This window comes from Rhodamnia argentea, chromosome 5 (genome assembly GCF_020921035.1).
Source record: "Rhodamnia argentea isolate NSW1041297 chromosome 5, ASM2092103v1, whole genome shotgun sequence".
Taxonomy (NCBI): Eukaryota; Viridiplantae; Streptophyta; class Magnoliopsida; order Myrtales; family Myrtaceae; genus Rhodamnia; species Rhodamnia argentea.
Window position 1 is genome coordinate 18220588 of NC_063154.1, and position 17321 is coordinate 18237908.

The following is a 17321-nucleotide window of genomic DNA, read 5'->3' on the forward strand; positions in this document are numbered from 1 at the left end:
GCCCGCGGATCTGTCGACGAGCACATCAATATGCGGTAAGGGAAAATCATCCTTCGGACTAGCTTTGTTCAAGTCTCGATAATCCACACATATTCTAATTCTCCCGTCTTTCTTCTTTCTCGGTACGATGTTGGTGACCCAATCAGCATATGGGACAGCCTCGATAAATCCAACTTTAAGGAGTTTCATCACCTCTTCCTTGATCTTATCCGCCGGTTCGGGATTCATTCTTCCGGGTGATTGATTTCTTGGTGTGCAAGAAGGATTGGTGGGCAGAGCATGCTCCACAATTTCACGATCCAAACCTGGCATGTCAGCATATGACCAAGCGAAAATATCTTGATATTCCTTGAGCAATACCGTCATTCTTAAAACATCTCATCATGGACAGGTGTCCTCCTATTTTCACTTCCTTGACGCAATCGAATCTCCCAGTTAATAGTGATGGGTTCTTCGGAAATAGGGGGTTTAGATTCTTCAAAACAATCCCATTCTTTCTTGATATCGCTCACATCAACCTCGTCTATATCAACTTCGCACGCATAATCATCAAGCTGATCCGAGTCACATATTAACCTGTTATGTATGGGTGGGATGACATGCCCGAAATGCACCATGAAAGGTTAGTATTCAAAGGTGATAAAATTGAAGGATGCATGATTTCTATCATGAAAACATTTTTCAAATTCCAATTTTGAAGAAAAAGGGAAGAGAACTAGTCCATAATCTTCCGGACATCCTGGTTCTTAAAAGCTATTTAAAACCCAAGATCATATGGCGGATCGGGCCTCAAGTCTCATGGTAGAGTCAATTGTCATCATCGGACCAATCCGTTGCTCCACATGTACGTAATCAAATTTGTGATGATTTTCATTAATAGATGCAATTAAGAGCAATACAGGATCGCACTTCCTGGATCACAGCATGTGACCCAAAGGGTGCTAAAAATCGAAAAGCTTCAAAAACAAATGCAGTAATCAAAATGCATTAAAAGATAAAGTTCAGAAAGAGCCTTTTACTCGGGGGTGGGGAAATCATCATCCAGCCACTCAATTATCACCTTCACCCGATTATCCAGGAACGGGTTGAATAAGTCCGACTCTGCATCCTCGGAGATGTCCTCATCTTCCAGCCATTTGCCTCCCTTAGAGAATACCTCGAATAAGGGGTTTAGGAACATCTTCCCTTTGGCCTTCCATGCATCGGTGCCTATAAAATGGCCATCTTGGCGTCCACGGCGTTCACGGTCTCCATAACACTTGTTTCAACCTCGGCCTCGACTTGTGTTATTCTTTACCATTCCATTATAACCCAGACCGACCTTGTGGTCATTTGAGCTCAAATCTAGAGGGTTAAGGATTCCCCGACCATATTTCCTTAATCCGGCACCCGGAATAAAACCGTTTGAGAGTAGCACTCTCCCCGCCATAGTCGCAGGTCTCGAAAGCTCCGGTACAGCTATTTTTGCATCCGGTGATATATGCATGACGGATACAATGTCGAAGGTGTGATAACTCAGCTCCTCCTCCTTTGAAGGTTCAATGTATGGAACCATCCCTTTTAAAGCCGTTCGATGTCCCACCTCACCATGGACGGTGATTAACTGACCCTTAACCACAAATTTTAACTTTTGATGCAGAGAGGAAGGTACCGCTCCGGACACATGAATCCACGGTCTTCCCGGGAGCAAGGTGAAGGCGCTTGGAATGTCCAGTACTTGGAACGGTATAGAGAAAGTTACCGGTCCAATGTCAATGTCCAGTTCAATCTCTCCTACAACATTTTTGGAGACTCCGTCAAATGACCGGATGGTGGCCTTAGATGTCTTCACGAAATCTTCATTGATCCCCAAGCTTCTCAAGGTGCCCAAAGGACATAGGTTAAAAGCAGAGCCATTATCAATCGGAACATGAGGAACCTCCTTTCCGTGACACCTCACAGCTATGTAAAGGGCTTTGTTGTGGACCCGCCCTTCTTTCGGGAAGTCTTCATCCGAGAAAGATATCTGGTCTTTCAAAAGGATAGCACCCACGAAGTCCCCAAGTTGAACTTCATTAATTGTCTCCGGAACATGCACCTCATCCAGCACTTTCAAGAGGGCATTCTTATGCTTTTCGGAATTCTTGAAGAGATCCAAGAAGGAAATTTGTGCCGGCATTTTCCTTAGTTGATCAACGACCTCATATTCACCGGTCCTCACGACCGATTGCAACTTCTCAACCTCTTCCTCGGTTGGGACTCTCTTTTCAGAATCCGCTTCTCTTGGTGGATAACACCTTCCGGATCTCATTATGGCGTCAATCTCGCCTGTTCTATAGTCCCAGTGAACTGCCCTTGAATTATACTCTTCTACGGGCGGTAATTTAATCCTCACCGGTATGATCTTTTCTGGTAGTGATTCGGATGTTGATGGTTTTTCTGAACTAGAAGCTTCCAACTCCCAGCTATCAACTTTGTTCAAATCAATCACGAAACGAATTGGGGCATCTACCATCCCAATCATTTCATCCTCATGAATATCCTCGGGGTTATGTTCTGGACCGGGCCTTATCGGCGTGGCATTTTCCTCATCCGGATCCCTTTGCCTTTCCCTTCTGACTCTTAGGATAATCCCCTCAATTCTCATACCGATCTCCACCGGATGTTGGAATGACGAGTAAGTGTACGCATACATGCGATCAAAGTATTCCGCCGGAAGTGACTTCAGCACGAACTCAAGTATTTCTCTTTCCGACGGCGGCGGTTGCACTATCACAGCATGCTTCTTCCACCTCCCGGCGAAGAGTTCAAAACTTTCGTCTTCACCTTTTTCGATATTCAGCAAATTGGCCTTAGTGAAATAACCTCTAATTCCAGCTTCAAAGTGGCGTATAAAGTGCTCCGATAAATCTTCCCGGCTCGGGACCCAGTCTAGGTCAATTAACTGAAACCATGCTAGTGCGGGGCCCGTTAAACTATGTCCGAAATTCCGGATCAATGTTTCATCATCTTAATGGTGGCCAACCATTTGGCGAAGATAGTATGAGATATGCGCCGGAGGACACCCAGCGCCATTATACTTCGTACGGAAGACCACTCTTGGGTTCATGCCTTGGGGCGGAACATTTCTTACTTGGGTGAGTGGTGTAATCAGCTCTTTCAAATCATCTATCTTCCTTGACACATCATCTCCTTGCCCTTGCAATAGGGCGACCTTTCGGTTTTGTGTCTCAATGGCTCGCCGCATTTCCAGAATCTGCATGCTCTCTTCTACCGCCATGGTATTCCTTTTGGTCATCAACCGCGACAAATCCGCCACCATGTTTGTCAAATGACGCATGTGCGTCTCCAGATTAGAAAGTCGCATATCGACCTCTCGATTCTCCTGTTCATTCCGAGGGACCGCTTGGTCCTTAACTTCATCGATTGTTCCTACAAATTCCTCACTTGCGGGGTCATCCATGCCGCCCCACCCATCGGGGACTACATCTCCAGAATCGACAAAGAAACTCTGGGGCGCCGAGTACAACACTTTAAAGTTATAGCCACCACTATCTTCTCCTAAATTGTCCACTACTTCACCTCTCTCAAGAGCTTTCTGCATGAATCTTCTATCACCTCTGCGTGCTTTATCCAGGCGGACTTCATATTCATCTATCTCTTCGATTTCTTGGCCATCTTTAATGCTCATCAAATATCCCGAGGGTATTTTCAAAACAGCTCCCCTAGTAGGTTTCATTGCAAACTTTTCAGACAGCATGTTCACCGCCACGTAGGCCCCTTTAAATGCATTGTTTTCCATTCTTTCCATAACGCCCAGATTGATCAATTTTTCTAAGCAAGCTTCCTTTTGCTTCCGGGAAATACTCTCTCCTTCGGGGTATTGCGAGGCCAATGTCAAGACGTCCCGCATCTTATCCATATCCACTATAAACTCGAGAACTTCTTCCTCTTCACCTCCAAAAATCGCGTTCACCTCGCGATGCTCGTGTAACGGGTTCCGCTGCACATTAGGTTCGGTCTTATCAAACTCTAGAACTTTTCCATCGATCGGTGCTTGCACCTTGAACTTGAGAGCGAGACAGTTGTCGACGTTATGCCCCCTTTCTCCCATATGGTATACGCATGTCCGGGTCTCATCATACCCAGGAAATCTTGGCGGGTGAGCTCTAGGTGGCTCTTTTGCAACTAAACGGTTCTCCAACAGCATGGGTAATAATTTGGATAAGGGTCGGGGTAATGGGGTGAAAACAACCGGGTTCTTTTTTCCGAAATCCGGTGGTTTGGAAGCAGTCCAGGAGGACGTTCCTTGGGTAGGGATTGAAGGCGAGAAATTTCTGGGCTTTGGCGGGTTAGGGACAAAGGCTACTTCTCCAGTTTGTTCCCTAATATCCCTTCTCAAAGGGTATTGGCGTCCGAAAGGCGCCTCGGGTATCTTCTTTTCTCTTAATGCCCATTCGTGGCGTTACGCCACCTTGATCGAGTGCGCAAATGTCCGACACCCAGAGGTGTTCGGTTTGTCGAAAAATTCAAAGGGAAGGGCCTTGAGAAAAAGGTCTATCAATTCTTCTTCCGGGATCGGAGGTTTTACCTGCATGCCCAACGCTCTCCATCTCTGGGCGTAGGCGCGAACGGCCTCGCTCTTTCCTTTTACGGTTCTGAGAAGGTCCTCTCTAGTGAGGGCGGTCAAAGTGTTAAACTTGTATTGCCGAAGGAACTCGTCTGCCGGTTTATCCCAATCGGCGAGCCTCTTTGGCTCTAATTCAATGAACCACGCCCGGGCTGCCCCAGATAGGCTCTCCTGGAAAGTGTTGACCGATAATGGGATATTGTCCGAGAATTGCGACATTCGGCGCAAATAATACTTCAAGTGCGCCTTGGGACACCCGGTCCCATTATATCTCCTTACAAAGTCCGGTTCCTTGTAGTCGGCGGGAACCTCTATCTTTTCGAATGGTGCAACCTTGTCGAACCTCGAGAGTTCATAACCCCGACTCGCCAAACATTCTTCGATCTTAGCAAGCCTTTTGATTTCCTCTTCCATTTTGAGGACTTGCTTCTCCTTTTTCTCCGTGTCAATCACAACGGGAGGATCCTTATGAGGTCGCTCCGGGTTCAGAGTGGGATTAGCGGCGGGCGCCGAATTAGCGTTCACTCCATCGGATGAGCCCGCAGGGCCCCGGCTAGCGATCATCATTGCCTTCATCTCCGCCACCATTGTGGTGATCACATTCATCTGGTTCTCTAAATTACCCACACGAGGTGCGAGTTCTTCTCGTTCCATCCTTAATTTGCGCGTTTTGCTACGAGTCCTCGTATTTGTCACTCACCTGTTTTCAGAACATGAAATCAGTATGGAAAATATTAAAGGATTGGAGACATTGATCCGTGGTAATTGACTTTTCTATATGTATGCATGAAATGCTCATAAAAGAAATAATATATATCTATTACAAATCAAATTGTTCAAAAGTATCCAAAAGATAACAAATATGCAAAATCTAAATGGGGGAATGGATCTATCCAAGTCGGGGACGCTTCCACTCTTCTTGTTCTTCCGATCCGTCGGAATCCCACCGGTATGGGTCTTCTCCTTCCTCTGACATCCACTGCTCTGGATCTTCGGGAATGTACGGCTCTACTCCCGGTACGTATGGTACTATATACTCCGGCTCATATGACTCCACCTCTTCAATCCGAGGAGATACGCACTCGGGTACATATGGCTCGACCGTTGATTGGCGATACTCCTTAAACTTCTGGATATACTCCTTGGAGGCTCTATGAATGTTCATCTCATCGTCCAAATAATCCGGCCACTCAACTTGTTGTAGCGGGGAATTTTTCAAAGCGTGAAGAATAAGCTTAATTCGATATTGATATAACTTCTTCGCCTCCTTTGTAAGCTTCCCACGTGTCATGTCGAATGAGAAAATCCCGGGACAAACATCCGGTGGTATCTCTTGTAGAACTCCAAATTGCCTCACCACTCGAATGGGGTAATACGCCACAGCGCCGGTACATCCCAATAAGGGAACAGGGTTATCTTCAATTCCCGAAATGCGAGCCTCCACGATCTTGGGCCAAGTCGGACGCCACCTAATATGTTCGGGTTTCAAATTGTCCAATAGCTCAACCCACTTTTTAAACGAATATTTGGGCACAAGGGATTGACATTTAAGAAAGGATCTAAGAGGGTGAATGTGCTCATTGATCTCATAGCACCCCACTCGGAGTTGGAAAGTCTTTATGTGAGAAGTGAACCACAAGTGGAGTAATCCGCTAGACGCTTGGAAAACAGCCTTTTTTGAAGTTTTGGAACGATTTAGGGAGAGGAAAGTCTCGGCTAAGATCATGTACGAATAATCCCAGCGACAACATGCTTGTCCGGCTATATGGGTTATGGAGGGGTCAAAGGTAGTTCTAGAAGTCGGGAATAGAACGAATGCAAAGAAAGCCAAGATGAACACCTTTCCCGATTTATAACCGGTTTCGGTGGGTAGAGAGGAATAATTGTCGAAAAGGAACGAGAAGGTGAATTTGTTGGAATTGGACTTGTAGACTTTTTCAATCTCAGAAATTTTAAGACGGAGAAAACTCGATAATGAACGAGTGGAGTCCATGTCTAAAGGGGGTTGAGCTATTCGTTCTTCAAATTTGGCCCCAATAATAGCGGTATACTCCTCGAGCGTAGGAGTCAACTCTAATCCTCGAAAGTTGAATGTCATCGTGCGTGCGTCCCATGCCTTGGCTAATGCTTGGATGAGAGCCGGTTGGTATTCCACTTTGATCAAATCTACAAGTCGTCCCAAGCGTCCTTCCACGTAAGCCTTGTTGACAATGTCGAGGCGATCCCACCATATAGCGAGTTCCTTGCGCGGTATTGGGATGACTTTGATGTCTCCATTCCCCATGATCTAAAAATGTAAAAATGATGATCCTAAAGTCAATTACCACAGTTTAATATGCATATGCGTGAAATGTGATGCAAATGTGCTAACCAAATTCAATGTCATCTTTTGGTAACATGAGGGTCAACTACTCCCACTTGACCCAAATAAGTCAAATAGGGTAGTTACGGACCTAATCTCACCCAAAGATGGCATGTAATTTGATTAGGATCGTTTAAGCGTAATCGGGGTAGAAAGTCGCTCACAAATTGACGACTCATGAAATTTACAAGTCTAATACAATAAAGTCAAAATAGATAGAACATGATAGTATCTAGAGATGTTCGGACAATAAATGTCGATGAAAGTACATAATAAACTCAAAATATAATGAAGCCTAGAAAATGCCCCAAAGTCGTACTAATCTAAGCAATCGGAATGGTATCCTCATCGGATGAAATCTCCACTATATCGGGAAGCTTGACATCTTCTTCATCATCGGAGGATATGGTGATGACTTCCTCTTTCTTGATCGGGGAGTGTTTTGGGGCCGTCTTGGTCGCACGAGGCTTTCTTGCCAATTTCATATACAACTCCCAAATTCTCTCCTTTTCGCGCTCGAGCGCCAAATATCGTCCACATCGGGTATAATCGCAACTCTCGCTACGGATGCGGTTCCGTCCATTGAGCTCTCGTCCATTGACAAATCCAAAAACTCGGAAAGTAGCGGGTACTCGATCCTCGCGTCGAATGGTCCTCCGCTCCCATGTGAATACATCGGGTACATCAACACGACCTCGGGGCGCCATCTATCCTAAAAAAGAAAATTGACCCTCAACCCCGATCACTTAAACGATCTTACAAATTGTGATGATATGTAATGAAAATGCATGATATGCAAAATTTAAATTTACAAGCTCAAAATAAAGAGGGTAGAAAGCCTTACCAACTGATGTTACTCTTTTTTTGGTTTTTGGTTTTAGGTATACCAACTGTCCATTTCACATGCGCATGAGACAAGTGAGGTTCAACTCTAAAGAAATCAAAAAGGCTCGGGTATGGACCTAAAAAGGCTCCCGCTATACAAATCGATGGGCCGCCCACAAGCGCAATCAAACAACAAGTGGGTAGGACCATCAATCTTGCATAGCGAGCGGGATCAAGTATGGTCAACCCAAGTGCAATCAATCACAAGAGCTTCGCATACCGATCCCTATCTATGGCGACCTAAAAGGTGATTTCGCGGCTCGGGTTTAGGCGCTTGTGTGTGCAGTGTCGTGATCCTCAAAATATGCAAGACATGCACAACAATTTATATTCAAAACACCGCTTCAATATTTGCATAAATAAACAAACAACCCGAAACTCCATATCTGCATCAAAAATGGTTAGCATAGACATCACCCCTTATAACTCCCATCTGCATCAACATTTAACACTTTTGTTAGTGGACGTACCTCATCTTCAAGAGCATCTGCAGAAAAACGAGGTTAGAAAACAATCAACATTTTTATCGGCTTAAGTCCTCTTAATTTGATTTTCCCCAGTGGAGTCGCCGGTCTGTCGCGACCCTCCGTCGGTCGGTCCCGGCGGGGTGAGAAGGGTTAACGAGCCGATTCCCCCCCTTTTATATGTATATAGGGGATCGCGGGTCTCTCCCAAGACCCATTACTCGAATCGCGATGTCGGGTAAAATTTTTCAAATATCAAAATTGACCTTGTGTGGTCGGGTGGCATGTGCGAGGTGTACATGCAATTTGGAGTCGCCACCGATCGATTTATTGGAAGGTACGATCGGAAAACCTTACCGAGCGATCGGGAGAAACCGTTCGGTTCCGCGAAAACCAGAGATTTTTGGGTCCGGGGACTTGGTTACGCCAAATTTCATATTGACGCCCTTTCGGTTACCGGTGTTGAGTGTTTTTCTAACCTAGGATTTCATGCAGATGCGATATCGGGTGAGGTAGGCCCTAACAATTCTAAGTTTTCATGCAGATATGAATTTTACTATCTTAATCAATCACAATCAAAAATTTAAAGCGCAATCAAAATCATCACAAGCAATCAAATCAATCGATCAAGGCTCGGTATGTCTAAAATGGCCCTATCGGCCCACACACAAAAATCAAATTCGGGTTTCGGAGTGATTTGGTGAAAATTTGGGGCGGAAGGCCCAGAAGGGCGTAATGGTCATTTTGGGGGTTCGGGACCCGAAAATCATAAAATTTCAATTTGGCCAGTTGAATGTGGCCATTTCCCATTTTTGTGATTTTCTTGAATTTTTCTAATTTTTTCTTTTTTTTTGGAATTTTTATTTATTTTTTAAAAATATTGGAAATTTTTCGGATCGACATAGATCGACTCTCGAAGTCCCAAAATTTTCGATTCAGACTTTATGAGTCCCGAATCGATCTAGAAATTTTTAGAAATTTTTTGTGAAAATCTGGGAATTTTTATGAATTTTCTAGGTATTTTTTGCAATTTTTTGGAGTTTTGGGAAATTTCTTTTTATTTTTTTATTAATAAACCGGACCGGGTCAACCCGGTCAACGACCGGTCAACCCGGTCGAACCGCCCGTAGACTCACTCACGACACCCAAAACGGCGCCGTTTACTATTTATACTATTTATTTTTTGATTTTCTAATATTAATTCCTAATATCCGAATATACTAAAAATAAACGGACGGCCAGGATCAAACCTAAGATTGATCTCAGCCGTCGAACCCATACTAAATGAAACGACGACGTATTCTTCCCTAACCTTAAACGACGTCGCATCAATTTGAGTCAAACAGACGACCACGATGCAATCTAGAACTCATCCTAGCCGTTCATTCCTCCCGCGTCTAAACGACGACACACTCGACCCTCAATCCTAAACGGCGTCGTGTCATCTTAAACAAACGAACGGCCGCGATTTGTCCCGGATCTAATCTGAGCCGTCGACCTATCTCTACCCCTAAACGACGCCGAATTGCCTAAACAAAAACGACACCGTTTCACTTATTTTCTATTTTCTTCCTATTATATCAAATATCTAAAAATAAAAAAGACGATCCAACGGCCCACAATTGAACTCATCTATTTAATGTGACCGTCGGATCAAGGCCGACTCAGCTCGTCCGCGCCAACGGCCGAGCCGAGTCGGCGACACCGTGGACCAACCCGGGCTCGACACGTCATCTTGTTGACTATTTGACCACGCCACGTCGGTCATCTTCTTCCTAGCGACGACACGGGAATGAACGGCCGGAAAGTTCCGGCGAGATCTAACGGTGAGATCTCGCCGGAATTGCACAAAACCACCGCGAACCGACTCGCCTATTCCACTAGATCAATATATCGCAGAATCAGACAATTCTATCGGCTAAAATACGAGCAATGAACTTCGCACGTAACGATATCGCGAAACTTAATCGAGCAATACAGAGCAATATAGGCGAATTAAATCACGGGAAACACTCAAATAGAGTTCGGAAGCCTTACCCGCAGGTCAGATTGACCTGGTTTGGTCTAGGTTTACCTAGACAAGCTTCGACAGGAAACGGCAATGGAGGTTGGATTTCGGAGGCTCGATTGGAAGTTTATGTGCGAAATCGAGACAAAACAACAATACGAAGATGAGTAGGGATGTTCAAGCAGTAAAAGGCACACGGTAATTGAAAAAATCATGATCGCGAGGATGAGATGCCATGATCGCACGGTGGAAGGATGTGAAGCTCAACTCACCGTTTTTGAAGGTCTTGAGCTGATCCGGTCGGTGCGATCGACTCCTAGTGGCTCCGGCGAACTTCCTGCGGTGGTCCGACGTTCCGATTTGGCCTAGATTCGCCGGGCCGAAGTTGCGCAGTTCGAACTCCGGCGAGCTACGGTAAAGCTCGCGAGAGCTTCTCTCACCTCTCACTCTCTCTTTCTCTCTCTAGTTTGTTGGCTGTGCGAGCAAATGAGCCTCTCTCCTCGTTCTAGAATCATCCCAGCCTTTTATACTCGTTTTCAAAATTTGCGCGTGCATGGGCCAAGCTCCGCCGAGGCTCTCACGTGCCAAACGCACGCATTTAGGTCGCCGGACGGTGACAGAATCGTTGGGATTCCGTCCAACGTCCGTTAAGCCTATGGTCGAGCTCAAACGAGCACTAATTCAACCTGTTTTTTTGAAAATGTTGACTTTGAGCACGCCGGGACTTTGACCATCGATTCCGGCCACCTCCGGCGGCCATTGATCGCGCCGTCGGTGCCAATCGATGCGGGCTGTTCCCATGAACAAGACACCTCCAACAATTGACTCGATTAAGCTTGAATTGGTCTTCAATTTGAGTGATGAATCTCGGCCTTCAACCTGCAATTCGTGCGAGTAAGTTGGGGAAGATGATGAACTGTGCTGGACCGGTTCGATCGGTCCGACCGGCGGTCAGACCGGTCTGAACCGGTTCATAAAGTGAAATTCCCATAATTTTCAAAATTAATCGTAATTGCTTGGGAATTTTTGCAATTTAAACCTCAAAATTGGACTTAGGGGCTTGGATTTTATCTAAAAATGTGATTTTGCCCAAAAGTTCTTATCAATTTCTATGAAAACCCCAAATTTTTCAATTTGCCCAAATTGGGGAAAAGTTCAATTGGATGTGTAATTGATCAAATTGCTCCACGAAACCTATTCCAATCGATTTAGAATGCATGAAAACATGGGGAGACGGTCCAATTTCACTAGCATAGTCCCTCAATTAAAAGTAATTTCAAAAATCGGCCAATTAAGGGGCTAAATTGCAAATAATTTGGGGGATTTGGCCTAATTCATGCAATTCATGCAATTGATGGTGCAATTGATCAAATTAAAGTTCAAAGGGGCTGCAATTGAATGCCTAGACCTAAAATTTGCAAAAAATTTGCAAATAAAAAGACTCAATTTGTATTTTTTTTATGAAAACTCAACCTTAGGCGTCATGAAGAAACACCTAAAATTGAACTCAATTTTCAATTTTTCTCGAGGTCAATATGAAAAGGGAATTAAAAGAAAAATATTGAACATTTTTGTGTATTTTTGTGACCTCGAAAAGTATTTTTTATGAATTTTTCAAGTATTTTCCTATTTTTCGAAAATAAAAAAAATGTGAAAAATATGAAAAATTATTTTTTGTTCCAAATTGGTTCCTTAGGCTTGGCCAAGGCTTCCAATGTTGATTTTTTAATTTTCTGACTTTTTATGAATTTTTGGAAATTTTGGAAAATAAAACTAAAGGAAAACCGACTAAAAATTCGAGTGTCAACAACTCTTCGGACATGAACAGTTGCGTCCGAATGGCGGTTGTCACTTACGAACGGTTGTGTCTGAATGATTGTTATCACTCACGAACAATCATGTTTGAATTGTAATGTTTCGAACATGAATTGGTGCAATGTTTCAGACATGAATAAGTGCGATGTTTCGGACATGAATAGGTGCGTTCGTACATGGGCGGTTTGGACACCAAGAGATGTGTTCTATTAGTGTTATATAAAGGACAATTCTGTTCAATTTCTGAGTGAACTTTTATTTCTTTCATTTTCCTTCGGAAGAGAAACAGCCAATCTTCATTGTTTCGTAGAGAGTTTTAGGAGATTTATTGGAATTGCTATCCAGTAATCTCATTGCGACTTTGTTGTATCCTGAAGGGAATTTGCCAGAAATTTGTAGCAACTTTGTGGGACAAATTGATCCTAAAATAGAGTGATTACACGCCTCAAAGTCCGACCACATTGTTACTCCCTTTCATTAATTTTTTCCAACAATTTTTAGGATCAACTTTCGCACAACAATGGAGTCGCAAACCATCAAAGTGATGAATCGGGATATGGTCAAGTTAGATCGGTTCGACGGCAACAACTTCTCACGTTGGAAGGACAAAGTGATGTTTTCGCTTACGGCTTTGAAGATATCATATATTCTGGACCCGAATTTGGCGCCTATTGAAGATCTTGTTCCTACCACTGAAGGACAAGAACCAAATGCTGAAGAAATTGAGAGGGTGAATAAGGCAAAGAAGAAACGTGATGAAGACGAACTACTTTGTCGTGGGCACATTCTCAATATGCTGTCCAATCGATTGTATGACTTATTCACGGAAATGAAGTCGGCTAGGGAAATCTGGAATGCACTCGAATTCAAGTACAGAGCAGAGGAACAAGATACTAACAAATATCCGATTGCTAAATATTTCGATTCAAATTCATTGATGCTAAACCCCTTCTGGAGCAAGTCCACGAACTACAAGTTCTAGTAAACAAAATTCGTGTTCTCAAAATCGACATACCAGAAGCATTTCAAGTTGGAGCAATCATTGCTAAATTGCCTTCAAGTTGGAAGGACTATGGGAAAAGGCTTATGCACAAGACAGAGGACATAACTTTGGTTCAACTCCAAAAACATCTTCGCATTGAGGAAGAGTCACGCTTGCGTGAAAATTCTGGACTATACGAGACTAAAGTGAATGTCCTGACGAGTAATGGATTTCAATCCAAAAATAACCCGAACTTGAAACGCAAGAGAGAGCAGAATTTTAAGAAAGCACAAAAGAAAAAGAAATGAGGCTGTTTCGTTTGCGGCAAAGTGGGCCATTTTGCAAGGGACTATAGGCATCGCAAGAACAATACTTCCAAGGAGAAGAATACACCAATGCCAATTGTGAAGGCGGATACCAATGCTGTTGAAGAAAACTATGTGGCCATGGTTACACATAATTTTTCAAACTTGGAAATTTCCGAGAAAATTGATGGTGTTGTGGGCACGATTACTGAAATTAACGGTACTTCTGTTCAATCGGGTTGGTGGTTGGATTCCGGAGCAACAGTCCACGTGTGCAAGGATAAGTCCATGATCAAGAACTTTCAAGAGATTGTTGACATTAACTATCGAGAGGTCCAAATGGCAAACACCAGTGTTGCAAAAATTGAAGGCCAAGGCTCCGTGGAGTTAGACTTCACTTCGGGAAAGAAAATTACCCTTCTGAATGTATTGTATGTACCCAAGATTAGGAAGAATTTAATTTCTGTTGATTTGTTATGTAAAAGGGGATTTCGGGTATTGTTTGAATCCGACAAGGTTATCCTGTCGAAGAATGGAATATTTGTGGGAAAGGGTTATGCCAATGATGCCATGTATCAACTAAGTATCAATAATAAGATTGAATCTTCTATTTATACTGTTGACTCTTCAATTTTATGGCATGGTAGATTAGCGCATTTAAATTTTCAATATTTAAAGAATATGAAAAAATTAGACTTTATCAATTTTAATGGAGAATTAGATAAATGTGAAATTTGTGTTGAGTCTAAATTAACGAAGAAACCTTTTCCGAGTACAAGTAGGAATTCGAATTTGTTAGATTTGGTACATAGCAATATATGCGAATTCAATAGAATGTTAACTCGTGGTGGTAAAAGGTATTTTATTACCTTTGTGGATGACTGCAGTAGGTATTTGTACATTTATCTCTTAAGATCTAAAGATGAAGCATTTACCATGTTTAAGAAATATAAGGCTGAAGTAGAAAATCAATTGGAAAAGAAAATTAAAGTTCTACGTTCAGATAGAGGTGGTGAATATTTCTTGAATGAATTTTCATCATTTTGTGAAGAACATGGTATTATTCATCAAACTTCAGCACCATACACTCCACAGCAGAATGGTTTGGCTGAAAGAAAAAATAGATCTCTTGGAGAAATGATTAATTGTATGCTTTCTAATTCAAAGCTACCAATTAATTTATGGGATAAAGCATTACTTACTGCATGTCATATTCATAACAAAATACCATCCAAGAAGACTAACGTAAGTCCATATGAATTGTGGAAAGGTAGAAAGCCAAACTTGTCTTATTTTAAAGTGTGGGGGTGCTTGGCTTATTATAGAGTACCAGACCCTAAGAGAACAAAACTTGGTCCTAGAGCAATTAAAAGTGTTTTCCTTGGATATGCTAAAAATAGTAAAGCTTATAGGCTTCTTGATTTAGAATCAAATGTCATAGTGGAATCAAGAGATGTTGAGTTTTTTGAGAATAAGTATTCTACGGACTTTGAAATTATTGAGAATAATAATTCAAAGCCTATAGAAATACAAGTAGATTCTCATGAAAAGGAAATAAAGGATTCGAAAATTATGATCGAACCAAGGAGAAGCACAAGACCAAGAAAATTGAAAGATTTAGGTCCCGACTTTATTACTCATATTTTTTTTGTTGAAGAAGACAAAGATAATAATGTGGTAAATAAATACCCTTTAATATTTAATTTAGAAGATGATCCTAAATATTTTAGTGATGCTATGTCTTCTAGAGATGCTTCGTTTTGGAAAGAAGCTATAGATGATGAAATGGACTCAATTATGTCTAATAATACTTGGGTATTAGCAGATTTGCCAAAAGGATCTAAACATATTGGGTGTAAATGGGTTTTTAGGAGAAAATATAACTCTGATGGTACCGTGCAAACTTTTAAGGCTAGGTTGGTGGCCAAAGGATATAGACAAAAGGAAAGAATAGATTATTTTGATACTTATGCCCCCGTAGCACGTATAACATCTATTCGGATTCTTTTTGCTCTCGCATCCATTTATGATCTTTGTGTTCATCAAATGGATGTCAAAACTGCTTTCTTAAACGGAGATTTAAATGAATAAATTTACATGGAACAACCAGAAGGTTTTATACTTCTTGGGAATGAAAAGAAAGTGTGTAAATTGATTAAATCTCTTTATGGACTTAAGCAAGCTCCAAAGCAGTGGCATGAGAAATTTCATTCAGTCATATTGTCCAATGGTTTCAAACATAATAGTGTTGATAAGTGTATTTACACTAAGTTTACTAAAGACTATGGAGTCTTGGTTTGTTTATCCGTTGATGATATGCTTATTTTTGGAACTAATATGACCGGAGTCAATGAGACTAAAAAGTATCTAACTTAGAATTTTAGAATGAAAGATTTGGGTGAAGTAGATACTATATTGGGTATCAAAGTAAAAAAGCATAGTGGGGCTTACTCGTTGAGCCAAGGAGATTACACTGAAAAAATGTTAAATAAATTTCAGCATCTTGATTACAAAGTGGCGAGTACTCCATTTGATTCCAATGTGAAGTTAAATTATAATTCTGGTAGGGCAGTAGCACAACTTGAATATCCGAGTGCTATAGGATCTTTAATGTATGCGATACATTGTACTAGACCTGACATTGCATTTTTCGTGTGTAAATTGAGTAGATACACTAGTAATCCAAGTATAGAACATTGGAATGCTGTTACAAGAATTTTTGTATATCTTAAGAGAACCAAAAATTTGGGATTGTTCTATAATAATTATCCGGCTATACTAGAAGGATACACCGATGCTAGTTGGATTACAAGCGTAGGAGATAAACATTCTACCTCCGGATGGATTTTCACATTAGGAGGATGTGCTGTATCTTGGGCAAGCAAGAAACAGACTTGTATATCTCACTCAACGATGGAATCAGAATTTATAGCTTTAGCAGAAGCTGGAAAAGAGGCTGAATGGATTAGAAATTTGTTGTTAGATATCAAATTGTGGCTTAATCCAATGCCTCATATTTCTATCCATTGTGATAGTCAAGCTACTTTGGCAAGAGCATATAGTAGCACATATAATGGTAAGTCTAGGCATATTAGTCTAAGACATGAGTATGTAAGACAATTGATTAAAGATGGTACCATAACAATTGTCTATGTAAGGTCAAGCAAGAATTTGGCTGACCATTTCACGAAGGCACTACCAAGAGAGGTAGTAATAATGAGCTCAAAAAAAATGGGGTTGAAACCATTTAATTAAATCACCAGTAATGGTAACCCGACCAAATACTAGCACATCACTAGTAATATAGTTTAATGGGTAAAAACAAGTTACTGAAAGTGATTGTATAATACCGATATAAGCCCCGACATGAGAAATCAGTATTGTCCGTTACGTTTTAGAGGCTGAATTATATTCTTAATGAAGTATAATACATTAATGTATCGTGTTCATTAGTAACAGAAACACGTGATTGATACTTCACCTATATGAGCTTAGAAGTGGTGCCGCTTCTTACGAAAGTTATGGTTGCTTTCTAGAGAGCTCATAAAAAGGTACAAGCACAATGCCATAACAGTGCTAAGTATATTATAAATTTCTCGTTGAAACAAGAAGTTAATATATGTGCAGTATGTCCGGTACTATTACTAAAAGTAATAAGTTTAAAAGCCAGCAGCAACTTGTCACTTTGATAGAACTTTGAGATACTTGCACTAAATGAAGGTTTAACTCGAAAGAGACCTTCATGTATGTATACCGATCTCATGAAATTTTGGCTGTATCATATTTAAAAAATATATTTAAAAAAAATTATTTGTTTTACAAACAAAGTGAGGGATTGTTGAAGTTTGTTTGTTAAAACAAAAGCTACCTTTTCAATCCCACATAGGATAG